General features: G+C 36.3%; 1 pseudogene; it reads right to left on the bottom strand.

The window, feature by feature from the left end:
* Nucleotides 1-27,463, bottom strand: LOC106839422 (mitochondrial inner membrane m-AAA protease component paraplegin pseudogene; annotated as a pseudogene).
* Between the last annotated feature and the right edge of the window lie 329 nt (nt 27,464-27,792).

Below are 27,792 nucleotides of genomic sequence, written 5' to 3' on the forward strand. Positions count from 1 at the left end.
TCAATGGAGACGTATTGGTGGAGTTGGCCTGGTTTCAGAGAGCGTTGTCCAAAACGCGGGCTCGGTTGGTGGACACCAGGACAATGACGTGGTCGGGGGCGCCCCTTGCACCGAATCCACCAAGTGTTGTGTGAGCCGCTGCTCCTCAGTGTTGGAGATGCCACGTGTGGTGATGGAACACGCCAGGCCAACCATCGCCAAGAAGGGCAGGGCCTCTGTCACCCGCGCCTTGGCCAGCATTGTCTTTGGTACTTTGGTACCAACCTGAAGGAAGCGCTCCGGGGTCTTCAGATCATCCACACACTCTAATTTCCAGTTTGCCTTCATGCATTCCTGCTACGTCTGAAGCGGACTACTTTCCCCATTTTTTGCCGTCTGTAAAGTCGTTAAATGGGCCATTTTAAGCTGATTAAAAGCAACGAATCCTCCTTCCTTTCCCATAATTCCAGCCGGATGGAAAACATGCCACAGGATGGCTAAACCCGCTGCTGTAGTCCCCAAGGTGGAGAGGGCATTTCCAAAGAAGCCTATATGCTTATAAGAAACTGGGATCCTGGCCTTGCCTTCCATATTTGGCTTGTCTTCAGCCTCTTGAAGCTTCTCCTTAAATTTCTTGATATCTGCAACCTGCATGTGGTCCATCAAGGCCAGCTGAGGCCGCTTGAACACTAGGGCTCCAGGGTGCAGGTAGACTTCCACCACGTAATTCTCATGCACCACCTGGACCCACTGCACCTCACCCTTGGCCAGCATCTCGTGCACAAAGTCTGCCCAGGAAATATGGCCCCGGCTGGTGCTGAGAGAGGTCAGTGGACTCCTGATAGCAGTTACAACAAACAAGGTGAGAGCCGCTTGCAGTCCATTTGACCCTCCCTCTCCTTGCGCCACCTCTCCTCTCTGTCATCTTTAGGGGCCCTCCTGTTGGATTTATCATTGTCCTTAGTCTTCTGCCTCTTCCTTGAGGTGAAAAAAAAAAAAAATAGTAACTCCTAAAAGTTTCCAGAGTCTCATTGGGTTCTGGACTACAGGCTGTTTCAACAACAATCCGCTCATCCCTTTCAAAGGTAAGGCTTAGCAGTAGCAATTGCAAGCTCTGTAGGGCTGGGGGTGTGGCCAGGGGGAGACCCACCCGAGGCCTATGGGAGATGTATAGCCACCTCCTTCCGGTCCCCTGCAGAGAGGCTTGGGTTCCAGCCAGAGCCTGAGCCCCACAGCCACCTGGGACCAGGGTCTGGCCCCAGTCGCTATAGGACATTTTTGTTTTTACTAGATGAAGTGCTTTTTATTTTTAGACCAACCACACATATTTAATATAAAAACTGTTTTAAAAATGAAAATTCTAGACTTAAAAAGCACAGCAGATGATTCACTAGATTATAAAAATCCACTTATGAGATGCAAGAATAAATAATCCTTGAATTTGAAAAAAAAGGTCAAAAGAAATGACCTAACCTCAACATCCAAAACAGAAGTAAAAAAGGAAAAAAGAGAGAGAGAGAGAGAGAAAACTAACAGACTCCATGACCTTTGTGATAATATCAAGCAGTAGAACATATACGTCTTTCGAATGCAGAGCAAGAGGACTAAGAGAAAGGGAGAGAGACAAAATTGAAAAATTAACACCAATAATTCCCAGAATTTGGTGGAAAGCATAAACTTACAGATCAAAGAAGCTCAGTGAACTGCAAAAAGGATAAGTAAAAAGAAAATCATATAATTAAAATATAGGAAACCAGGAGCTAAGGGAAAACCTTGAAATCACCACAGGAAAAGGACACTCTACTCAGAGAGGAACAATGGCATGAAGAATAGTCATCTTCTCATTAGAAAGAGAGCTGGGGAAACCAAGACAAAGCGCAGGACATATTCTTAACAAATGAGTGAAAGCAAGACACATTTACTTATACAAAAGTTGAGAAACCTCAAAATATAACATAAACCTACATAATCAAGATATCTTGCTACTGGTAGGAGAATAGGAAAAATAGATCAATGCAACAGAATAAAGAATCCAGGAACAATCACCTATAAGTTCATTTAATTTTTCACAAAACTGCCAAAGCATTTCAATGAGGAGAGTAAGTCTTTTAAACAAATAGTCTAGCAACAATTGGATACACGTATGGAATAAATAAACCTTAATCACATATAGTAGTGTACACAAACATTAGTTTGAGATGGAGCAAAACTTAAATGCAAATGCTGGAACTCTAGAAGTTTAGAAAAACAATAGTGGATTCTCTGTGCAACCAGAAGTAGGCAAAGATTTCTTAAAGAGACCGTAGAAAAGAATAATAAGAAAGAGAAAACATTGTAAATTAGACTTCATTAAAATCAGACTTCATCAAAATAGGAAAATTAATTAAATGCACAAGCAAAACCTATGACTTTCAAAAGACCTGTATAAAAAATAAGTAAAGTATGCTTACAACTCAACAATAAAAAGACAAATGATCTAGCACAAATGGGCAAAAAACTTGGATACTTCGCAAAGAAAGATGTACAAGTATCCAATAAACATGAGAAAAATATTTACTATTATTCATCAGGAAAATGTAAGTTAAAATCAAATTTATACACACTCAGTAGAATGACTAAAATTTAGAAGTTTGTCAACACCAAGTATTGGCCAAGATGTAGAATAAGTAGATCGTTCATACATGCTGATGAGAATGTAAATAACGCACCTTCTTTGCAAAAAGAAAGTTTGGTACCCTATTATAAAGGTGTAGGTCTGTCTCTGCAATTCTACCCTGCCTATTTACCCAAGATCAATGAAATCTCAGGTCTACAAATAGTCCTACGCAAGAATGTTCCAAGCTGCTTTGTACACGAGTCAAAAACTGGAAGTGACCCTGGTATCTGTTAATAGAAAAATGTATAAATGTCTTGTAAATCCACATAAAAAAGCTACTCATCAATAAAAATAAACAAACTATTAATATATACAAAAAATGGATGCATCCTCCAGACACGTTAACAAATGAACCAGATACAAAAAATTATATGCTGTGAGATTCCATTTATACTATATTCTAGAACAGGCAAAACCAATCCATAATGAAAAAGAAAAATCATAACTATCTTTACTTCGGTGAAGTGTTAAGGTATTGATGGAAAACAGCCACATGTTAACTTTCTAAGGTTATGGAAATGTTCTGTATTAACAGTATATGCATTTGTCGAAACTGAGTAAATTTTACATTTAAGCTTTGCTCATTTAACTCTAATTAAATTTTATCTTAAAGAAACAAAAAAGGAATGGTAAACAAATATTGAACTCTAGTTAGTAGGTTTGCATTTTTTTTTTAAGTGGTGTAGGTTACCAATTTCTGTATTGGCTAAGCTTGAGCAAATGTGTAAATATGTTGAGGTTAACGAGGACCAGGTTTGACTATTTTAGAAGGGAGTTAAAAATATTGAAAAGAAAAAGAAAATATCTAGACGGTGTCCTGAAGTGTTGGATAAAATTAGAGACATCAATATGAGCTCATCGTTTTAATAGACAGATATAGCAATATACATATTTCAGAGTTCTGTTCCCTGAGAAGGTGTAGAAGCTATGAATATACCTCGTGCCTGGCTTTGTTTTCTAAGAACTGTTGTCCATAAAAAAGAAATGGAATAGGGCTGGCCCCGTGGCTGAGTGGTTAAGTTCGCGCACTCTGCTGCAGGCGGCCCAGGGTTTCATTCGTTCGAATCCTGGGCGCGGACATGGCACTGCTCATCAAACCACGCTGAGGCAGCGTCCCACATGCCACAACTAGAAGGACCCACAATGAAGAATATGCAACTATGTACCTGGGGGCTTTGGGGAGAAAAAGGAAAAAAATAAAAATCTTTAAAAAAAAAAAAAGAAACAGGGAATGTAGCTGATAATGGAGTCTGGTCCAGAAAAAGTGAGATGCAAACCTGGGCCATCCTATAGTGCCGGACATTGAAAAAGTGCTCTAAGAATCGTGGAGATATGTCAAAAGGACACAGGAGATAGCCACATACACACAGAAAGAGCAAGGGAGCAAGAGAGAATGGTGAATTAAAAGAGGAAAGCTATCAACAACTGGCAACGAGAGTAAAGCGTAAAGAGGATACAGAACTATTTTTTGCAACTTTTCTGTAACTGTGAAATTAAAACAAAATGAAATATAGCAAGATATATTCTCGTCGTTGTCTTAAGAATGGTTGAAAACCACCAGACTAGTCTATCCAATCCATCTGAACCCACCCATGGGATTCTGACTCTATTCTTTTTTTAACAGTACTTTCACAATGAATGCCTACTTCCTACCTCCCTGTTGTACCTGTCCCTCAGAATTCACTTAAAGGCTTTCTTCTCAGTGAGACTTTGCCTGCCCACCATCTTTATACCTGACTGAGTGGACCACTCCGGTGTAATTTATAAATGCTGTCTTACATTACTCTTACTTTTTGGTATGTATTTTTGTTTTAAAACTTTTAAAGTCCCAAAAGGCAGAAATACTATTTCTACTGTTGCCAACCCTAATACTTAACTACTTTGCGTGAGCCAAGCAGGTGCTTAATATTTTCAGTTCAATTGTTTTTTATCTGAAAAAAACATAGCCCAGTGAAAGCCTGGCTTTAAAAGATATTTAATTCTAAGTTTTTATGCTTCTGTCTTTAAACTTATTTGTATAAGCCAAACTTATACTAGAAAGTTGTTTTGCAGAGTTTGAAATACATGCAAAAATTTTGAAATCCAAACTTATTTCTTAATTGCAAATATGTTTTAACTTGTGAGTTACTTAAATAAGTTCCAACATCAATTCCTGACCTTACATTTGCTACTCTTTCTTGTAGAATATAGCCTTTATTATTTAGTCAAAAATATTCGATTATTTAGTCAAAATGGTTCACACCTTGACCCTAGTTGAATCACATTTATCAAAACTACCGAATTTGCTGGTTCTTGCCAGATGTAACACGGTCTTGGTGGGCAAATAACATCATGATATGAAAGCCTTTGTCTTTGTGGGTTCTGGACTGAGAGAGAGTGAACAGATGTTTTCAGACTCCAGTGGCCATCTGCTCAGCCCTAAGCAACCCTCTTGACAGAGGAGCAATCTGCAGAGCACTTACTCATAAAACACCCATTTTGTGAATGAAATGATTTTAGTGGTCTCCAAGGCTGTCACTTTGTCATCCTCTGTCAGTACTAAAATTAATGTGGAAATAAAAGTAAACAAAGCATCTTTCCTTCCTGTGTTTCCAAAAATTTATCGACTTGTTTGAACATGTAACTCTAGTGTAAACAAACACGGTTTTATTATAATTGCATTTAAATCTTGATAGAAAACAGCAGCCTCTCACTAAATCCTTTTTCCCTCTTTGGGATTAGGCATACAGACTTAAAACTGAATTCTAATCTACGCTTCAGGTAGAAGACCCAGGATTTTATTTTATAGCAATAATTTTCTCTTCTAGACATGCTAAACGCCGCATACTAACATCTGCGTATAAGAATATCACATACTAAAACCTGCATACTAGGGCTGCTGTGAGAAAGCGCCATGGACTATATGGTTTAAACAATGAAAATTTATTTTCTCACAATTTCAGAGGCTAGAAGTTCAAGATCAAAGTGTCAGCAGGTTGGTTTTCTCTGAGGGCCATATGGGAAGGGTCCATTCCAGGTCTCTCTCCATGGCTTGTAGATGGCATCTTCTCACTCTGTGTTCGTATGATTGTCCCTCTGTGTGCATATGTGTCCTGCCTCCCTAAGCTCCTTCCAAGCCTCTGTCTCATGTAATTTCTCTTCCTTAACCCCGACTTCACTTTATTCCCATCACTGCTTAGGCACGGTATGAGACCACCTTTCTCAATCTCTCCTCTTCCACACATTTAATACTTCATCGTTTAATGAACTCTTATTATAGCTTTGGCATAGTGTTCATTGCTAGAGAGATAATAAATAAAATATAATTTTTCCCTCATGATATATAGTTGGGAGATGATCTCTGATTGTGGTTGCATGTGCAGGCATGACAGACAGTACCGTACAGTGGCTAAAGATAGTAACAGGTGAGTATCTAAGAAAATTGTTTAGCTTTCATCTGCAAAAGCTAGAACTCTAGAAGTTTATAAAAACAATATTGTTTTTATAAATTTATAAATTTATAATGGATTCTCTGTGCAACCAGAAATAGGCAAAGATTTCTTAAAGAAAAGAATGTGGAAAGAATAATAAGAAAGAGAAAACATTATAAACTAGACTTCTTTAAAATCAGACTTTGTCAAAATAGGAAAATTAATTAAACGCACAAGCAAAACCTTGTGTCACAAACTGTATATACTTTGGAATTGAGGTTGGGTAATTATAGCTACAGTTAACCATCACTGTGAGGATTAAGTCTGCTTGGATCCCAGTTTAAGGGAGCAAGGGGTCCCTTAGGAGCTTCCGCCTATTTCAGTAGGCTCTGGGCTGTACCACAGTGACCTTTGTGAGGAGACTGGAGTTGCCAAGGAGGAAGTTGCATAGGAAGGGAAAAACTAGCAACAAATTGCAATTCGTTGGACTACAGGTTGTTGTTGAAGTCACTTAAACCACTAAAGATCTTAAAAGATTCCCCCAGCAGAAGTTCTGAGGAGAAAGACGAGAAAAAGGCAAAGGATGGAGCCTAGGTGATCGTGCCCTGGACAGAAAAACAGCAGGGGCTGGGCCTCAACTTTAGGATTGCGAAACTTCTTAGATTTTATGAGATTTCCAAATAAAAATTAATTTCTAGTGTTTGGCCAAATTTCAACAGCTTAGAACCTCTGTTTCTCTTTCCTAAAGGTCGAACTTAGACAGGTAAGAGCTGATGTAGAAGCAGCTCATTGCATTGTCCTGGGAGCAAATAGACACTCCAAGCTTTTGTCACTTTACCTTTCATCTTTGTCCTCCCCAAGGCTTTCTTGTAACTGCTGAGTCACAGTGGCCCTTCTCAAGTTTAAATTATCTCTGCAGATCTTCCTTTCATCCTCTAATTCCGGGCCTCCTATGCCAGCTGCTCTCCTCACATCTCAGAAGCCTCCATGCCTGATACATTCCCCTGGGGATCCATCTCCCCTTTACAAACTAAGCTGGAGACTAGATTGAACCCCCATTTATTGCTGGTCCCAAAGACAGGCACACAAACAGTTTTTTCTTTTTCCCCAGCCTTTTTGAGATATAATTGACATATAAATTATGTAAGTTTAAGGTATACAATGTGATGGTTTAATACACATATATATTGCAAAATGTTTACCACAGTAAGGTTAGTTGACACATCCCTCACCTCACATAATGACCATTCTGTTGTTGTATTAGTTATAGTAAGGGCCTTAAAGCTTTATTCTCATAGCAACTTTCAAATATACATACAGTGTTTTTAGCTATAGTCACCGTGCTTACTTTTAGAGCCCAGCACTTATTCATCTTGTAATTGAAGCTTTGTATGCTTTGACCAATATCTCCCTATTTCTGCAGCCCCTGTGCCCCTGGCAACCACCATTCTATCTCTGTTTCAGAGTTGTGTTTTTAGATTCCACGCATAAGTGAGGTAATACAGTATTTGTCTTTCTCTGACAGACACTTTTCTCTACAATGGATCTTAAGGCAAATCACTAGAGAGAAACAGAAGATATAAACAATTTAGAGATAGGGCAGTGGCAAAGCTTAGAAAGTTCTTAAGTCAACAGTCCTTGAACTTAAATCTCTGCCTTCCATTTGAGATAGTAAAATGAAGGTAATTCTGGCTTCAGATTTTTGAGTGGGATTCTCACATTTCTTCCACCCTCGACCTTCTATCTCTATCCAAGCAAAGTAAAGGGTTCTTTTTTTTTTTTTTTGAGGAAGATTAGCCCTGAGCTAACTACTGCCAATCCTTCTCTTTTTGCTGAGGAAGACTGGCCCTGAGCTAACATCCATGCCCATCTTCCTCTATTTTATATGTGAGATGCCTACCACAGCTTGGCTTTTGCCAAGCGGTGCCATGTCCACACCCGGGATCCAAACAGGTGAACCCCGGGCCGCTGAGAAGTGGAACATGCGCACTCAACCACTGTGCCACTGGCCCAGTCCCTGTAAAGGGTTCTTGAAACCTCTTCCCACGATATCCACTATTTCTGAAAGGAAAACTGAAATTAACTCTGCTGATGCAAATTAGATAGAATAATGGGTCTCTTTCTCTCTTTAAACAAGAGATTCAAGGAAAATAAATTAAATCTCTCTTAAGCATTCTCTCTAATCCTACATTCATATGGTCCAAGATATATTTTATTTGGCCAATTTTTCATACCAAGAAAAAGTTGTAGGTGAGGTCAGATATGGGTGCAGTGAGGTGCAAAAAGAATATATCTCAAATAAAACTTTGGAGGAGAGATCTTGGTGTGATCAGAAGAATAGCAATTCTTTAAAGCTTTATAATCCTCTTTCCTATTTAGATTAAAATATGCACGAAGAAAAAGTTATTGGAAGGTGTATACATTTCCTCAGATAAAGATAGTTATTTTAACTAGTGAAAACACGATTGCACTTCAGTAGCAACTGGGTATTCTTTTCCATGTTACATGAATTATAGCCCTAAACCAGCCAGTCTCAAACTCTTTATACCTATCCATGAGATATCACTAATCCCAAGAAATCTTGGGGTACCCAGGTCCTACCATTACACACCCACATTGGACAAAAACAAAGAAAGCCTCAAAGCCTATATCTACTGGATCAGTGCTAGTAGCCCTCCATACAGTGTTGATCTTATTCCACTCATTATTCTATGATGAAATTTTGTGTAAATTTTCATGAAAAGTAGTTTATTATAAGTTTTTTAAAAAAATAGTCGTCATGGTTAAATGCTTTTTAAATTGATAATACCTAAAAGCATTTAAAGCACTGTTCACCTATCAACAAGACAAAATAAAGCCTAATCACCCTTTTGCTGTAAAAATTATTTCCCTAGGTATAAATTATACAACTAGAGATAAACTTTGATTAAGGGGCAGTCCCACTTGATGATTGCATTTGTCTCATTCTTTAGCTTATCTATACCTTATTTTATCTTGAACTAGCTTCTAAACTCTAGCATTGAAAAGAGTGTGAAAGCCCCTGAATTAAGTTCTCTAGGGCAGCCTGCTCACTTTCTCCTAAGGGAAATGAAGAATGCATGTGGCTGTTAAAGGATGATGCTTTTCCTTTTTACTTATTTTTCTAAGTAAATGCATTTCCTGGTGTGGATGGGAAAACTCAGACCTTTCAGAAATTGGCTGAACAAATTAAATCAGAATTTTGTTCTTGCCACTTCCTTGATTTCCCCAATCCTTCTCAACTTTTCTCTTATTGAATGTCTCTCTTTGAGCCATAATTCATCTGCTGCAGACCATACAGTTTCTAGAGAAGGTAGCAATTTCCTAAGGGGACTTGACTAAGGGGAAATTTGAACAAAATACTAATTTTAAACTTAATGTTTGTTATAAATCACACCAAAGAACATAAGGGAAGTTTTCCTGTTGAATGCCACTGAAACCCAACCAAACTAAACAAAAAGGAAATTTCATGGTTGATAAGCTTGGATGGAACACAGAAGAAAATGTTTTGTGTTTATTTGATTCTATTCTATGGTCATTTATGAAATCTTCAGTTTTCACTCCCTTAATATGTAACTTATCAATGATTTTATCAGGTAAACATTAAGAGCTGCTTTCCCTCTTCAGAGTACTACCAATAGGTGGGTGAATGCTTAAAATAGCAAAAGAAAAAAATTCCAAGAAGTCTTTTTAGTTGTTTCTAGAGGAAGTAAAGAGCAGTGGACATTTTTTTTATGAGCCAGCATAATTGTTTCCATAACCTGAAATGGAAAATCCCAACTATTTGTGAATCCAACGAGAAGACAGGATCCTCCCCCAGAAACACATTTGTAGTTAAATTGCTTAGTATCAGAACTCTATCTCCTTTTCCCTCCTATAGGCGCTCCCCTTTTAGATCTTTCATCAAATATCTTTACTATAAAGAAATAATAAGGATGAACAAATGAATACATAAATACTTAATAATTCGTAATTTTTCTATTCTAGTAATATTTTCTTCGTAGAAGATCAGCTGAGGGACAGCACATCAAATTAGGAAGCATGCTAGAGCCTGCATTTTACAGAGCATTAGAAGCGTCATCTAGTAGAAAACCTCCAGAACTTAAGCACAGCAACTATAAACCTCATTCTCATTTTAATTATGAACAGCATATACCAATATTTGGTATTTTCACATGTACAGATGCAAAATAGATGGTTTCAGCCATTAGAAACAATTTGATATCTGTTGCAATGAATAAATGCTACATTGAAATACGTTAAAATAAATATGTGTATATGACTAGTTGCTCATTTCTGTATTTGCATGTTTAGGCTTAAATACATGTGGGAAGCTGTACCTGCAGATAAAGACAGTGTTTCTAGGACCAATAGACTCAGATTCCCACTTATTATCTATATACCATTGCGAAAGTTGCCCAGTCTTTCTAAAATTTGTTTCTCAATATGCAAAGTTTAGGCAATTCTAATGGACATTTCATTTAATTGCCCTAAGGATTACACAAGAAAATAGTGTGTAAATGACAATGATAGGCCCCTAGAAGACTCTGGTTTCTACCTTAGCTATTATTGACGTTCAGCAGCTTTTGATATTGTAAAGGATTATTGAAGATATTCTTCACTGGGAACTTTGAAAATTTAATGTTACTAATAATTTTCTCTTTCTACATTTATCTGTCAACAAACATCCCTTCTCTTCATCTAATTAAGATAAACGTGATTTTTTTTAATGTTTTCATCTTTCGATGCAATACCTTATTTGATGCTCAGATGTAAATCCTAATTAGTTTAAACTCATCATGGTAATATGATTGCCTTTGCCAGTGAATGGAAAGGCATATTTGCAACAGTGTAAATCTGACAATGACACCAGAGAGCAGGTCCTCTGGTAAATTCTAGAGAAATTTTACTCATTCTCAGAAAAGCTATATACAATCCTTTCCTACTTCAAACAGTGTCATGTTTGAATATGACATCTGGAAATGGCAACGTCATCTTAGAAACATGAGGGGAGCTAGCTTGAGAAAAATAAGGACATTATCACGAGATCAAAGTGCAAAGATTAAAATAACCAATTCTGGAATAAGTCTACTTTTGTAAATTTTATTGAGGGAGACATTTGTGGACTTAAATTTTAATTATTTTGATCGGAATTTATCTTACTTTGAGTGGAAAGTAATTTCACCCATCTATCACTTGATAAAATTAACTGACCAGAAGAACTGGGCTAACCTCACTATTTGAGGTTTGGAAGCTAAAAATTCCATTTATATGGTATAAAATATTTTTTAAACAATTGTTGAATATGCCTGAGGACAGAGACTCTGTAACCATCAAACTGTAGCATTAGGGAAAGTGGAAAGTCAAATTCAAGATGCGAGTGTTTGTTGTCTAGTGCCTGCCAAGCACATGTATCCTTTTTTTGTAAAAGTAAGCATCAGTATTTCCCAATCTTTGGTAAATAAAATATTGTATATATTATCTAATTTTTATTATCTTGATTAAATTTACTATCATAAAATGCTCTGATGATAATTTTGTGGACAAATATCTTCCACTCAGGGCGAATATATTTTCTTCGCTATAAAAAAATACCTGTAGAATTTTGTTGTTGCGATTGGTAGATTAAGCACCCATCTTCATGCTGAAAATAGCTAAGAGTGGTGGATAAAATATGTTGAACTTAAGCAGTGAATTGGAAAGGAGATACAGAATATTTAGAAGCTAAAAACTAAATGGAAGGGGATCCAGGGAGGTCAGCAGCGCATTGAAGCTTACATTTGCCTTGAAAACATTTGAAACTTTGTTAATTTTCGGGTCATTGTGGTACAGCCCAGAGCCTACAGAAATATGCGGAAGCTCCTAAGGACCCCTTGCTCCCTTAAACTGGGATCCAAGCAGACTTAATCCTCACAGTGATGGTTAACTGTAGCTATAATTACCCAACCTCAATTCCAATGTCTACACAGTTTGTGACGCAAGGTAAATTGCCTCTATCAACCTTGGCTTTCAGGAGGGGAACAATTTTTTTTCTTTAGGCTCTATAACCACAAGTCAACATTGCAACAGATTTGCAAACGATATTCTCACTATCTGATATCAGACAATCTCAAGTGCAAAATTTATTTAAGGTGGTATTTCTCCTATATGAAATGGGAATGTCAGAAATGTCAGAAACAGGAGAAGTTTCTCCCTGGAGTAACCTACCTTCAAAACTGGCCTCAAATTTTTCCTCAAATAAAACTCCCCCCAAATAAGCTCATGCTGTAAACAAATCATAAAATATCCAAGAACATAATAAATCCTACGCAAGTACCACCTGGATATATATTGTCAGCTGATGCCTATTACTAGCCTTGATTTTTCAGAGATCTTCAATGTATTACATTTCCTAGAATTCTTTGCTAAAATTTCCAGTTCAATGCCACAATAAGAAGCATCCACATGAAATCTGAAGGGAGGAAGAGAGTAAGAAGCACATCTAGGACATGATACAGCTTTAGGATATTTCCATTGGTGGAGGCGATCGTCTGAGAATTGCTCATTTGGTTACCCAGTCAGCTGAGAGCATGAGCTGCAACAGCCTGCCTCTTCCCACAGCTTCTACGTATCATCCAGAATCATCCTTGTTAGGGTTTCAGGCAGGTGAGATCATTGACTAGAGTTCTTAGGAATTGCTACATTTCTGGATTTTTTTGAAAGCCATTGGCAGTATCACTGATACTTTTGGCATACTAGCCCTTTCGAGTTAGCATAAATCTTTAGTAATCAAAACTTTTTCTTTAAAGATTTTATTTTTTTCCTTTTTCTCCCCAAAGCCCCCCGGTACATAGTTGTATATTCTTAGTTGTGGGTCTTTGTAGTTGTGGCATATGGGACGCTGCCTCAGCGTGACTTGATGAACGGTGCCATGTCCGCCCTCAGGATTTGAACCAATGAAATACTGGGCCGCCTGCAGCGGAGTGCGCGAACTTAACCACTTGGCCACAGGCCGACCCCCAAATTTTTTCTGCTTAAGACATCTATAGTAACACCTATTTTTCTGCTAGACTCTGAATGATATAAAAAGTAAAGAAAACAAAACAAAACAGACTACAGAATGAAATCTCAGAAATGATTCAGAAGTTAGAATTACTGAAGCAGAATATAAAATGATTATTTTAAACAATGTTTAAAAAATTAAAGTTAGGATTGAAAATTTGAGTAAAGAGCAAGGGACTATACTAATGACTGAATTGACCTGCAAAAGAACTGATTACAACTTTTAGAAATAAAAGAAACCAAAATGTTGTTTTTGAAAATAACTCAATGAACAATGTGAAGACTATATTAGACAGAATTGAAAAGGGAAATAATGAACTTGGAGATATATGTGGAGATAAACCAGAGAAAAAGATGAAAAATATGAAAAACAGTAAAGAATATGGAGAATGAGTGAGAAGATCCTATAACTTAAGGGGGTTTCAGAATTACAGAGGGAAAAAAATGTGAATATCTGAAGAAATAATGGATGACAGTGTTCCAGAAATGATGAAACCTACAGATTCAGGAGTTCTTTGAATCACAAGCTACATCTACACACGCAGACATATGCACAGAAATACACAGAAAACCATATTTACATGCGTAAGAATTTAAACATATAATACCAAAGATCGAGAAGGTTTGTAAAATACCCAGAAAGAAAAGACATATCACCTGAAAGCAAAATTAGACTGCTAGAAACTTGTCAGAAATTGGCTGAATCATATATTTAATGAGTTGAGAAAAATTACTTGGCAACCTGTCATCACTTGTGATGTGTATATATGTGTGTGAAATGGCAATTAACAAAACTACCAATAAAAATAAAAATATTTTTATGATCGCAAATTTGTTAAATATGGTTCTGCCAGTAATTGATCAAGCAGACAAAAATTGAAAAATGGTACAGAAGATATAAATAACTGAAATAGCAAGATTAACCTGATATATGAAAAACGGTGCAGCACAGTGAAGAATATGTATTCTTTTCAAGCACACGTGTGCCAGTAAAAAGCATTGACCTCATAATGGATTGATCAACCAAGCCTAAACAAAATTACACAATGTTAACAACATACCTCAACTACAACACAATTGCATTAAAAATCAATAATAAAGATATCACCAGAAAAATCTAGATATTTAGATGTGAAGAAACTTAAAACAAATGGGTCAAAGTGGAAAATATAATGGGGATTTAAACATGATTAAAGGGAAATATAAGAATGCTGCATATCAAAACTTTTGGGGGCTGGCCCCGTGGTGGAGAGGTTAAGTTTGCATGCTCCACTTTCGTGGCCTGGGGTTTGCTGGTTTGGATCCCGGGTGCAGACCTACACATCACTCATCAAGCCATGCTGTGGCGGCATCACACATAGAAGAACTCGAATGACTTACAACTAGAATATAAAACTATGTACTGGGGCGTTGGGGAGGAAAAAAAAGAGGAAGGTTGGCAACAGATGTTAGCTCAGGGCCAATCTTAAAAACAAAAAACAGTAAAAGTTTTGATATACACCTAAATGGTGCTTAAAGAAAAATGTATGTCTTTATATGTATACAACAGAATATATGAAAGTTAGGATATAATAAAAGCAAAAGCATAGACATTCAAATAGAAAAGAAAAATGAAATAGAAATATCAAAGTTGCGAAACAGGGTCTTCAGTGATGATTAACGAAATAAAACAATATTTGACAAAGATGAAGAGAAAAAATAAGGGATCCCAAAGAAATGAAAACGGAACAAAGTGGTGTTCAGCAAAGGTAGATATAAAATATAAATATATTAACTAAAATTTACATCAGTGGGAAAATTTGCATTTATTTCTCAACAATTTACTAAAAATGGCTCGAAAAAACTCTCACTAATCTGGTCATTTTTGATTAAATTGAATCAATATTCTAAAATTTAACAATAAGTTAACAGGCTCAGATTTTGTTTCCAGTGAATCCTACTACCAAGTTTTTAGGGAACATATAATTTCAAGCTTACTCAAACCATTCCAAGATCTTCAACTTGTTTTATAAGTAAAACCTTGAACCAAAGACTGATAAAGACATTACTAAATGGAAAATGTCATGCTAATCTCATTCATGATTATGAATGTAAAAATCTTAAATAATACTCTTGCAATATGAATTGTGAATTTGGAAATACAACTGGATTTATTCCAGGAATGCAAGGTCGATTTAACATTAGAAAATTAAATAATGTAATTCACTAGCATGTTAACAAAAATAATTCATGTGTTTGCCTAGTAGGTACAGAAAAAGTGTTTTCATAAAATTGCAACCCATCTATGATAAAAATTTTATTTATTTATTTTTACTATTTTTTTATTTATTTTGAGGAAGATTAGCCCTGAGCTAACTGCTGCCAATCCTCCTCTTTTTGCTGAGGAAGACTGGCCCTGAACTAACATCCATGACCATCTTCCTCCACTTTATATGTGGGATGCCTGCCACAGCATGGCTTGCCAAGTGGTGCCATGTCTGCACCCGGGATCTGAACCGGCGAACCCCGGGCCGCCAAAGTGGAACATGCGCACTTAACCACTGCACCACCGGGCTGGCCCCTATGCTAAAAATTTTAATCTAATTATTTAAGGGTATTTCCACAGCCTGATAATATTATTAGAATAATTAAATTGTATGCTAGATTCAAAAATAATACGTTTATTTTTGACTCACTTACAGTTCATGGTGGATTCACGTTGTTAAGCAGCTCTCCATTAGAGACCTCAGGTCTCAGTTGTTTTACTCCTCATCATGTGGTTTTTAAATAGGATGGCCATGTAATGTATTATTCAAAATGGCGTATCTTTGAGAGTGACTGGAGAAACTAAGTAATTTTTCTAGAACACCTAGTGTAAGTCATTATTATCCCAGACAAATTGGGATATATGATCATCCTTCAGAAGCTTTCTCTGGTCATAACAATTTCTGGCTTTAAGATGAGTGATAGAGTGTGGAAGAGCATATAAGGGTTTATATGAGAAATTTTAACAGGCAATCCCAAAATTATATACAAAAATTTTAATCAACTTCTTTTGCTGAAATTTGTCATCTAACTTATGGAACTTCAAGGTTGGCTAGGAAGTTTGATCAAACTTTTTGCCCATAAAATAGGAGAGGATAGATTTTCAACAACAGCTGGTGGTCTTTGCCATACATAATTTAGAGTATCTCAAAAAATCTAGAGGAAATGTTAAACTTAATCATGAAATATTTAAAGAATAACTAAAGATCAACAGCAAAGCAAGGATACACAATCTTACTTAATAGTGTTTTGGAAATTTTACCCAGAGATAAATAAGATGCAAGATACAAAGATTGGAAAGGTATTAAAAATTGTCATTATTTACAGATAATATGATTTCACAGAAATTCTTAAAGCACTATACACAAATTATTAAAATTGGAGAGTTCAACAGATTTTGGATACAAAATTAACATAAAAATTACATTTCTATACTCCAACAATAAATAAATGTTATTAAAGATCACACAGACCATTTGCTACAATAGCAATAATAATATGAATAAATCTAACAAAAGCTGGACAGACCACTATGGAGAATAATATTTCACTATGGAGAAACTTTATTACAATATATTGAATAAGGCCTAAGCAAATTGAGATATAAAACATGTTATGAATTAGAACACTTTATATTAAGATATCAGTTCCCAAGAAGTTGTCCAATAGATTCAATACAATGCATATTAAATAAAATCAAACAAAAATTCTGCAAAGAATTTCTCTCGACAATCTGAATTATACACACACATGGAAGAGCAAAGAACCAAAAAATAACTAAGATTCTGTTTACTTTTGGTAAAATATTTCAAAGGTAGATTTTTTATAAATTACATATGGGTATATGGGTTATAATTTTTCATTATGCTATATATTTTATTTTCTCTTCCTAATACTTTAGAGAAAAAATTAAAATGTCTGTTAGTCTAAAGGACAATAAACTTAGGCCAGACAGGTCAAATATGCATGCCAAACTTTTGCATGAGAATTCTGGGAGGTGCCTGAGCAGGCAACAGTCAAGGATTCTGATTGGTAATTTCCAGCTGTAAAAAGTAAAAATGCAAATAAAGATCTGTTTTTTATCTTCAATTCAGGTTGTTCTGCTACAGACTTGTATATCAAAGTCACTCACATCTCCACTTAGCAGTGTGTGGACACTTAAATTTGTTTAAAATTGAATACATTATATGTACATCTTCACTTCTCATCACACAAGATCTAATTCAACCAGCTGTCGAAGTACCCTCTTGGATATCATCCTGGGATCTTTCATTTCCTTCTCCCCTTCTGCCATCTCTCCTAAGGTATAAAAATCAATCCCTGCCAGATAATAGATTCAACAATAAAATATTTTGTCGTTGTACTTGCTGTTTTTAAATCCTCACTGGCTCTTTCAGGCTATTATCTTTTTGTGGTAATTACCGAGACTCCCATTGGTCTGAAGCATTGCATCCCTTTAATCCAGACTTCTCACTGTGTCGAGAGTAGTTTCTAAATCAGAAATGATGAGGTCATTCCCCTTCTTTAAATTTTCCAATGCTCCAAGTGTCTTCAGGAAATGTATAAATTTAATTATATAGATGGATTGGGTAGATTAGGCTGTAGTATCAAATAAACTCCCCAAAGTGTACAATGGCTTAGTAACAGTAGATAAATTTCTTGTTTATGAATCAGCCACATAGATGTTACTGGTTTTTCAGACAGCTCCCTGCCATACACTGATCCAGGGACCCACATTCCTTCCAACTTTTGGCTCTTTATAATCTGCTTCAAGCCAGCAGAAAGAAAAACCAAACAAAAAATCATAAAACAACATAATGAGGCACTGTCACTTTCTAAAAGCCTGGAAATGCTACTGAGATTCTGTTCCCTGGAAATCGGTTCCACAGCAACATTTAGCTACAACAGAGCCTGAAAAATGAAGTCAGGCTGTGTGCTCAGGAGAAAAAGAACGTGGATTTTGGCAACTACTTATCTCTAAGAATTTTATGATCTGGTCCTCATTGCCTTATAATATCTCTTGCCACTTTCTGGCTCCCTCCAAATTTCTTCTCTAGCCATAATGAATTATCTGCATTCCCTTAAATTCTCTTCCCTGAGGACCCTTTCATGTGTTGGCATTGTTTGATTGAATTTATCTTTCCACCCCAGACTCATTCTTATGAGCGGAGTAGTGTCCCCCAAAATTCTTATTTGTTATCCCAAACACAGTACCTCTGAATGTAACCATATTTGGAGATAAACTCTTTAAAGAGATGATTAAGTTAAAATGAGACTGTTAGAGAGGGCCCTAATCCATGACTATAAGAAGTGGAAGAGACACCGGGCATGCATGAACAGAGAAAAGGCCATGTGAGGACACATTGAGAAGGTAGCCATCTGCAAGCCAAGGAGAGAGGCTCAGAAGAAACCAAAGCATAGCTTTAGCTAATGTCTCTATCACACGTGTTACTTTCTTTATGAGCTGACAGAGATGTGATGTATGAGTGGATGGGCCAGCTTAATCAAGTGAGGATTGAGGCGAGAACAAGGGGCAGAGAGCAAGAAAACACAATGTAAGACTGCCATCTAAATAACTTGGAACTGATCTCACAAGAGAGAGAGGACTGTATTTCAAGATAGCAAGATCATAATGTGACCTGATGGATAAGCTCTGATAAATAAAAACTGATTGTTTCTACAAACTTCGAACACATACATGGTTAGCCGATTCGTTAGCACATTACCCAATACTGATGCATAGTTTTTGCAAAGTACGTTTAGGGTCTTGGGGAATGGGACTGGGAGAGCCCTGCCTTGAAATAACAAGCTTGTATTTTGCCTGAGCAAGCATAAATTATCAGGAAGATACAGATTTACTAGGACTAGTAATTTAAATGTTGTATCCATTAATGTTATTTAGGAGGCTTGGTAAATAACAGCTAAAACATTTGTCTCTCTTGTCACCAGGGTTCTCTTAATCTGCTGAGTAAAGAAGATCTTTGAAATTTTGGTTGTGAATAGTTCTATGTTACTATATTCTATGGCTTAGAACACAGATAATTTTTTTCCTGCCTGCTCTCTTAAGCAGATAAATGCACGATCTCAAAAGTTATTAGCGTATCAGTGTCTAATTGACTGTAATAAAAAATGAAAAATCCTAATAACATTCCTATATGTCATTCTCATAGACCTCAATTATTCAGAAGTTTCATAATGCTGCTGCTGCCTAGTAGAGTATAACCCATTAAATATGCAACTAGGCTAAAATATAAAAGTTTCTCAAATGCTCGTAGGATGAAATCATGGTGGTGTTTTAAAATTTAATGTTGCTTAACCTGCAACACAATGAATTCCTCTGACCAGATATAAAGTTTATGGTGTGAAAGTCAAAATTAATCCATAGTGTTTTGTAAAACTAGTCACATCAAAATTTTTATTTTTCTTTCTTTGTTCAACTTTTGATTTCTGTTCTAAATATGAAGTTAGCCTCTAACGAGGTTTTAAGATTTGAAAAGCAGAATGTCCATCTAATAAATTGTGCATGTTATCCACCTAAATCACAGGTAAATAAGATCAAGAAAATAAAACAGGGGGAATTAATCAAGCTGTTATGTATTTCAAACTCTACCTAAAATCAATCTATCTATTGAAGAGCAAAGAACCAAGAGTAACCTAGACACATTTAAAAATGAAGAAAAGATTTCAAAAGGAATTTTTTCATAAGCTTTATGAAAAATGAACATATTAGTTATTATATATGTTAGGTAACATTCAACAAATTTATCATCTAAAAATATGTTAGGTAACATGTTTTTATCATTTAAAAATATATTTTAAATATGCCTCATATTTTATTTTACATTATTAATATCTTATAAAAATAAAGCATAGGCCTTTTTATTTGACAATAAAGATGGATGCATATATGAGGAAAATATGCAAATCTATACCTTGTATCAATCAAAATCTCTAATTTAAAAAATCATACAAGAAAATCGTTATATATGTCCATGGGACTTTAACAAGACTATAGATAATTTGTAATCTCAGTATCACTTTTGAAGAGCAGTATTTCTGTGACTGGGAACCAGGCAAGCAAAGGGTTACTGACAATCTGATCAATAACTAACATGATGTGTCAAATGTTTTTCTGACAAGGAGAAAACTAAATGCACTGTTTTTCAGAAGTTGATGTCCCTGTTTTTGCAGATGTTGCCATCTTACAGTGAAACTTACACAGTTGTAGCAGGACCCCTGCAAATTTATCCAGCTCCAAGTGTCCCAAGGTTACCATGGACCCAGTATGTAATGAGATATTCCTTGAACTCATTATGTAATGGCATGTTGCATTGAACTTGTTATGTAATAGTACCTTGAACTTGTTATGTAATAGCCTGCACATGTGCCCTGAAGCAGCCCAGTTATTGTACAGTTGTAACATATCCTCTGTATTCTTGTGTATAAAGTCTCCACTGGCACCAGGCTTTGGGGGGGGGGAGGGGAAGAGGAGGAGAGAACAGGGTGGGCACTGCTTTGGGAGCTATTCCCAGTGTTCTCCATTGCTTGTGCAAGCAATAAACCCTTTCTCCACCCATTTCAGCCTAGGTTGTGCTTTTCGGCTTTACACTCAACAAGAGACGAACCCATTGAGTTTGGTTACATTTCCAAAATGAACTTGAACAAAGAAAATTATTTATCATATTCAAAATCCATTCCTTCCATAAGAAAAATTTTCATCAGTTTTAGAATTTAGAACATATTACATATACTTACTTTCTGTCTTTATCCTTTTTATGGACATAGACATTGCAGAAAACATTCTGAGAACAGTTATCAAGATGATGAATTGCTTTGGACACCAAATCACAAAAAGGTTGGATTTTTCTTTTCTCTCTTTCTTTTTTTTAAATGCAGCCCAGAAGTGTAAATAAAGGGATGAGAGACAAAGAGAAAGGTAATCCAACTCGGGGTGTACAAGAGATTTTCTAACGTCCAGAGGTATGCAAAAATAATATGTTTCTTTCAAAAGTAGTGCATTATATAATCAACAGAATTTTTTTTCTTTTTAAAGATTGGCACCTGAGCTAACAACTGTTGCCAATCTTCTTCTTCTTCTTTTTTTTTTCCTGCTTTATCTCCCCAATCCCCCTGTACATAGTTGTATATCTTAGTTGCAGGTCCTTCTAGTTGTGGGATGTGGGATGCCGCCTCAACGTGGCCTGACCAGCGGTGCCATGTGCTTGCCCAGGATCCGAACCCTGGGCTGCTGCAGCGGAGCCGTCAAACTTAACCACTCGGCCACGGAGCCGGCCCCAATCAACAGAATATTTTAAAATAGGCTGGACAACAGCTGTGGCTGGTTTATGCTGAGAGGATTAAGTCATGACATAGTTCAACTTGGATTTTAAGAACCATGTCAATCCTCATTTTCTACCTTCTTAGAAAGCAGTGTTGGAAAACAGGACGAGCAAGAATATCAGTCTTCTCTTTTGGGTAGGAGAGCAATATCTGCAACTTTCAAGTGACCCGCCCTATGAGTTCCTTTCAAAAAGTAGTACTGACCAGTACTCTTCTTATTGTTTCTGTTTGTTTCACTATGTTAGTACATTTTTACTCACGTGGTAGCAAAGGGAAAACAATTAAAAATTGTGTCCATGCCCCACAGGCATGCGTTGTGCACACACACACACACACTTCCCAACATTTAGTATGTGAGAGATATTTTATTCTGTGCCTTCTGGATTAAATGGAGCAAATCAAAAGTAATGAAGTAATAATTAACCCATAGCTAAACTATTTTTCTCATGGAACATGTGAAAGAAATCCACTTGACTCTACCTTCAAAGAAGCAGTCATATAAAACACTTCATCCTTATTCGATGAGTTAAGACATTTCAAAACAATGAGTAATTCATAGAATCTGTTGGCAAAAATATATATTCTGCCAAAATACACACATATACACGCATGTACTTTTACTATGCTGAAAAGAAGGACTTGAAATACAGACTTACGAATTTTAATAATCATACACTCATTGCATCTTTTAAGATTAGAAAATACTTTAAAATTTAAATCTAAAAGTCAAGGAAATTTTCAGTTTAAAAAAATAAGTTAGTAGGACAGATTTATAGATTTTTTCTCTTAAGGACAAATTTTTTTTTTCTGAGAAGATTAGTCCTAAGCTAACATCTGTGCCAGTCTTCCTCCACTTTATATGTGGGTTGCCACCACAGCATGGCTGATGAGTGGTGTAAGTCCATGTCTGGGATCAGAACCTGTGAACCCAGGCGGCCGAAGTGGAGCACGCTGAACTTAACCACTACACCATGGGGCTGGCCCCTAAGGACAAACATTCTAAAAGCCAAATTGAAAACTGTCTTTTAAAAAAATTGTAACAACCAACCAAATTTTTATATGTAAACTGCAATACTACTATCTCATATAATATTTTAAATTCTTTCCTCTTATTCTTCCTAATTAACTAATGCCCCTACAGCCTCAAAAAATCACACCATTTATATTTGTGGCAAAACTTATATATTCTTTTTAAAAGGAAAATATTTGAAGAAAATATATGAGTTCATTCTAATTTTTGTTGACTTTTGAAACAAACTTTTTTAAAATTTTAGAAGAGTTTCAGATTTAGAGAAAAGTTGCAAAGCAATAGAGAGTTCATATACACCCCACATTTAGTTTCTCATACTATGAATTCTTTATATTAATATGGTATGTTTGTCACAATTAATGAACCAATATTGATGTTTAATTATTAACTAAAATACATACTTTATTCAGATTTCCTTAGTTTTATTTAATGTCCTTTTTCTATTTCAGGATCGTACCTGGGAAACTGCATTATATTTATTCATTACATCTCCTTAAGCTCCTTTTGACTATGGTAATTTCTCAAACTTTCCTTGTTTTTGATGACCTGGACAGTTTTAAGGCATATACTGATCAGGTATTTTTTAGATTGTTCTTCAATTGAAACATTTGTGAAAATTTTATCGTGAATGGGTATTGGATTTTTGAAATACATTCTCTGCACCAATGAATATGATCATATGATTTTTTCCTTTAACCTGTTGTTATGGAAGATTACATTCATAGTTTGAATGCTGAAATAACCTTATATACTTGGAATGTATCCCACTTGGGCTTGGTGAATAATTCCTTTTATACATTGTTGGATTTGTTGAGAATTTTTGTATTTATTTTCCAAGAGAGTTTGGTCTGTAATCTTGTTTCTTGTGATATTCGTATCTGGTTTTGTCATCCAGGTCATGCTGGCATCATAGCATGAGTAAGGGCTGATCCTCCTGCTTTATTTTCTTGAAGAGATTTTGGAGAATGAACATTATTTCTTCCTTACACATTTCATGGAATTAACTAGTGAAATCATCTGAGTTTGTTGATTTTGTGGGGACCTGGAATTGGCCACCCCAAGACATGTCTCTTTGGTATCAGGACTATTTGAGGTTGATTGCTTTTGATAAACTGGGACAGGGAAAGAGGCTCTGAGGAATGGAACTTGCCCTTTGTTAGGACATATTTACATTTGTAAGGTAAATCTCTGTCTGGAAAATGTGCCTCCCTCTCTGTACCAGGAAGAAAAAAGGAGATGACGTTCTCTCTAAAAACTCTTAATCAATACCAAAGGCAATGACTTAAAATCTGCATTTTATTGTGCTAGTCTGGTAACCTCCTGTAACTGAGTTCCCTCCCCCTCCCAACTTTGGCATTTCTTTAAGGATTAAGCATCTTTCTTTAGGCTGGGAACCAATTGCAGCACTCATCTGTGACCCCCCCCCCCCAGCCCGAGGCAACACACCTGCCACCCCGAGGCGTTCACTGGGACAGCAGACCTATCTGTCGTTTCCATCGAGTTCTGTGCTGACAGAGCGGCCTCGTGACAATTGTAAAAGGGACATTTCAGTCACATGTGAAACACCACGTTTGGGGGCTATATAACCACTCTGTGCACCCCACTTCTTCGGTGCCCTTTCTTCCTTCGGGAAGAAAGGCCCCGGGCCATGGTTCCTCATAAAGCTTTGTTTAATTTTCTCTTGCTATTCTGTCTCATGTGAATTTAATTCGTTCTCCAGCCAGACGAACCCCCATTTGGGGAGAGGAAATGTCCTCCTCCCCTACAGTTTCCTTTTGGAAGGTTTTTAGTTACTGATAGAATTTTTAATGAATAAAGGGCTCTTAGTGTTACCTATTTCCCCTTGGATGGGTTTTGGTAAATGTGTCATTTCCATTGCATCTAAATTTTCAAGTTTGTATGCAGGAAGTTATCTATAATATTTTCTTATTAACCTTTTTTTTTTTTTAAAGATTTTATTTTTTCCTTTTTCTCCCCAAAGCCCCCCGGTACATAGCTGTGTATTCTTCGTTGTGGGTTCTTCTAGTTGTGGCATGTGGGACGCTGCCTCAGCGTGGTCTGATGAGCAGTGCCATGCCCGCGCCCAGGATTTGAACTAACGAAACACTGGGCCGCCTGCTGCGGAGTGCACGAACTTAACCACTCGGCCACGGGGCCAGCCCCTCTTTTTAACCTTTTAATGTGCATGTATTAGTAGTGATAAACCTTTTTATTTCTGACATTTGAAATTTATGTCTTCTCATTTTTTTCTTGGTTAGCCAGACTAGAAGTTTATCAATCTTTTTGATGTTTTACTAAAAAAAAAAATTTGGTTTTATTTTCTCTATCATTTCTCAATTTTGTTGAGTTCTGCTCTAATTTTTATTATTGTTATAATGTGAAGATTTCTAATACAGAGCTCATTGTCTTTAAATATTTCTTCCCTTCTAATACATACATTTATTTAAAAGTGTGGTATTTAATCTGCAAATGTTTGGGAATTTTCAGATATCATTGTTACTGATTTCTAGTTCAATTCTTTTATTATCTGAGTACTTAATTTGTATATTTTTTTTATTTTCAATTTGTTAAGGTATTTAATGGCCAAGAATATTGTCTAGCTTTGTGAATGTTTCATTTGAGCTTGAGAAGAAGGTATATTCTGCTACTGTTTGTGTGCTGTATTCTATAAATTAAATTAGATTAAATTGGTTGATAGTGCTGTTCAGGTCATTTCTATTCTTATTGATTTAATGCATGCTTAATCTATCAATTTCCAAAAAAAGGGTACTGAAGTCTCTGATTATAATACATTTGTCTCTTTGTCCTTTCAATTTTATTAATTTTAGCTTCGTGTATTTTGAAGTTCTTTTATTAGATGTATACACACTTAGGGTTATATCTTCTTGAAGAATTGACCCATTTATCATTATATAATGCCCCTCTTCATCCCTGATAATCTTTCTTGCTCTGAAGTTGGTTTTGTCTGAAATTAATATAGCTACTCTAGCTTTCTTCTGTTTACTGTTAGTATGTATATATTTTCCATCTTTTTACTTTTAACTTATCGGAGCCTTTGTATTTTAAGTGGTTTCTTTTACACAACCACCATATTTGGGTCAAGTTTTTTATCTTCTCTGAAAAATCTCTGTCAATTGGTGCAGTTAGGACATTCACATGTAAAGTGATTATTGATATAGTTGAATTAATATCTAGCATGATTGAAACTGATTCCTATTTATTGCATCTGTTTCTTTTTCCCTCTTTTTCTGCCTTCTCTGGTCTTAACTGAGCATTTTTTGATTCGATTTTATTTTTATCTTGGTATCCTAATTGGTATATCAATTATACCTATTTTTCTTTTTCTTTTTTTTTTTAAAGATTGGCCCTGAGCTAGCATCTGTTGCCAATCTTCCTCTTTTTTTTTTCTTCTCCCCAAAGCCCCCCAGTACATAGCTGTGTATTCTAGTTGTAGGTCCTTCTAGTTGAGCTATGTGAGATGTCATCTCAGCATGGCTTGATGAGCAGTGCTGAGTCTGTGCCCAGGATCTGAACCTGGGCCACGAAAGCAGAGCATGTGAACTTAACCACTCGGCCACAGGGTCATCCCCTATACTTATTTTTAAAATTTATTGACCTAAAATTTAGAATATACATTTTTCTAATCAAAGTCCACCTTCAAATAACACTGTACTGTTTTGTATATAGTGCAGGTAACTTAGAACTGAGTATTTACAAGCCATCCCTCCTCCCTCTTGTGAGATTGCTGTTGTTCATTTCACTTATCCATATGTTATACTCCCTCAATACATTATTGAGCGAGTTGCTTTAAAGAGTTATCTTTTAGATCAGTTAAGAATATGAAAAATAAATGATTTATTTTACCTTTATGCATTTCTTCTCCAGCACTCTTCCCTTCCTTTCTATGCTATTTCTTCTTTTTCTCTGCTCTTTCTTCTTCTGAGAGTCCAACTGTGTTCCATTTTTTGACATTCCCACAGCTCTTGGATTTACTGTTCCACTTTTTTTGTTGTTTTTTTCTTTGCCTTTCAGATTGAGATGTTTCTGTTGATCTGTCTTCAAGTTTATTGATTCTTTCCTGATTTGTATGGAATCTACTAATGATCGCTCAAAGGTATCCTTCATTTCCATTACTCTGCTTTATATTTCTAGCATTTCATTTTTATGTCTTCTTAGGATTTCTATCTCTATGCTTACATTATCCATTTTTCATGCATACTATCTACTTTCAGCATTTGTGTCTGTGTCTCATTCTGGTGATAGCTTGGTCTCTGCAGAGTGTGTGCATTTGTGTATGTGTGTGGTGTTTGTGTGTTTGACTTTTGGCATGTCTTGTAACTTTTGTTGAAAGCCGGACATGCTGTATCAAGTAATGGAAGGGGAGGTAAATAGGACTTTAGTGTCAGGACTGGAATCTCACTAGGAGTTGGACTATATATAATGTTGTAGTTATAGTTACCTGAGGCTTCAAATTTCTCTAGTGTCCTTGATTTTGTCTTTCTTCTTGTCTTGGACTTTCCTAAGTATTCTTTCTCAGAGAGAATCTGTAGCTGTAATATTCGTTATTATACGGAAATTTTTCAGGGTGGAGTAAAGTATGGGTGAATGACAGACTTCTATAATCTTCTGAATAAATCTCAGTCTTTTCATGAAAACGTATCTCAGGCCTGTGACCTTCACAAGTGTCTCTACAGTGGTGTGGCTTTCTATCCTTGCTTCCTATTTCCTTCCATGACTGAAACATTCCCATTCTATTTACTTGAAGCTCTCACTACTATTGATTTTGCTTTTCCTGTTAGGTGAGACAAACAGACCTGAGGATGATGGAGTGGGGTGCAGCTCCCTTTCTCTCAGCTAACATAAAGCTATGACAAAGTCTTTTCTGCTGGAGAACAAACCTGTGTTATGGAGCATGCCCTGGGAATATTTCACAATGATACTCTTCACTCTTGTTGCAATAGCCATGAGGGACTCTTTGTCCAATCCTCACTGTGAGAACCTGGTGGGGTTCCTGGAGGGAAAGCCCGTGAAGGTGTGGGACCTTCTAAAACTGCAGCTCCCTTCAGTCTCTCACTTGCATGCTGGTCCACACTCAGCTTCCAGTAATCCATCAAAATCACTATTTAAGTATCCCTACTTATTCATGGTTCCAGTGGCTTCTGCTCCAGGTAAGAAGATCTAGGTTGCTGTATCACTCTGGATGCACCTATTCTCCATATTTCAGGGTAGCAGTTTTCTCTGTGACTTTAGTTCTCTGATGGTTCAAAGAAAAGTCATTGATTTTCAGTTTTCCA

Source organism: Equus asinus, chromosome 10 (genome assembly GCF_041296235.1).
Source record: "Equus asinus isolate D_3611 breed Donkey chromosome 10, EquAss-T2T_v2, whole genome shotgun sequence".
Classification (NCBI taxonomy): Eukaryota; Metazoa; Chordata; class Mammalia; order Perissodactyla; family Equidae; genus Equus; species Equus asinus.